This window comes from Pseudochaenichthys georgianus, chromosome 8 (genome assembly GCF_902827115.2).
Source record: "Pseudochaenichthys georgianus chromosome 8, fPseGeo1.2, whole genome shotgun sequence".
NCBI classification, from domain to species: domain Eukaryota; kingdom Metazoa; phylum Chordata; class Actinopteri; order Perciformes; family Channichthyidae; genus Pseudochaenichthys; species Pseudochaenichthys georgianus.
The window spans coordinates 35,035,885-35,036,816 of record NC_047510.2 but is presented as its reverse complement, the minus strand read 5'-3'; positions in this window follow the sequence as shown (position 1 = coordinate 35,036,816).

Below are 932 nucleotides of genomic sequence, written 5' to 3'. Positions count from 1 at the left end.
CAGTTATTATGCTCCAAACATCTGGAACAAACTCCCAGAAACCTGCAGGTCCGCTGCAACTCTGACTACTTTCAAATCCAGCAAGAAGACTTTTCTTTTTGCCGCTGCTTTTAATTGATATATTCACATCTTAGACTGCACTGTATCTTTTATCCATGTATTTTTCCTTTTAATGTTTATTTTATTATCTTTTCTTTTTAATGACTGATTTGAAATGCCATTTTCTTAATGTCTTTCGTTTTTTGTAAAGCACTTTGAATTGCCTTGTGTTGAAAAGTGCTATATAAATAAACTGGCCTTGCCTTTAAATCTGGGCCCTTGTAAAGTTTAGCAACACAGTTTGGCATGTCCTAATCAAATCAAAGCTCTTACACATGAAACAAATGTTATTAGTATTTTTTTATTTATTTAAGCGAATGCCAAAGGGTTGTCTGGCTGCACAGCGGTGGCTCGGTGGAATTAGATTAGATCCCTCTGAGAGCTTTTAACAGATTACAACGGTTGCTCAATGCCACCAAAGAAAAAAAGATTATACCAATGATTCATTTAACGGCCAGAGCGGAGGTTCACCACACACGGCTCTGTCCCACATGTACATGCACTAGCTTTATGCTAAGCTCACATACAATGTCTTGCAAAAGCATTCACCCCCGTGGCATTTTTCTTGTTTTATTGCCTTAAAACATTTAATTTAATTAGATTTTTGGAGAATTTGTATCATTTGATATACACAACATGCCTACAACTTTGAAGATGCAAAACATATTTTTTATTGTGAAACAAAAAATAAATAATAATGAACAAGAGAAAACATGAGCGTGCAGAACTATTCACCGCCCTAAAGTCAATACTATAGAGCCACCTTTTGCAGCAATAGCAGCTGCAAGTCTCTTGGGGTCTGTGTCTATAAGCTTGGCACGTCTGGGATTCTT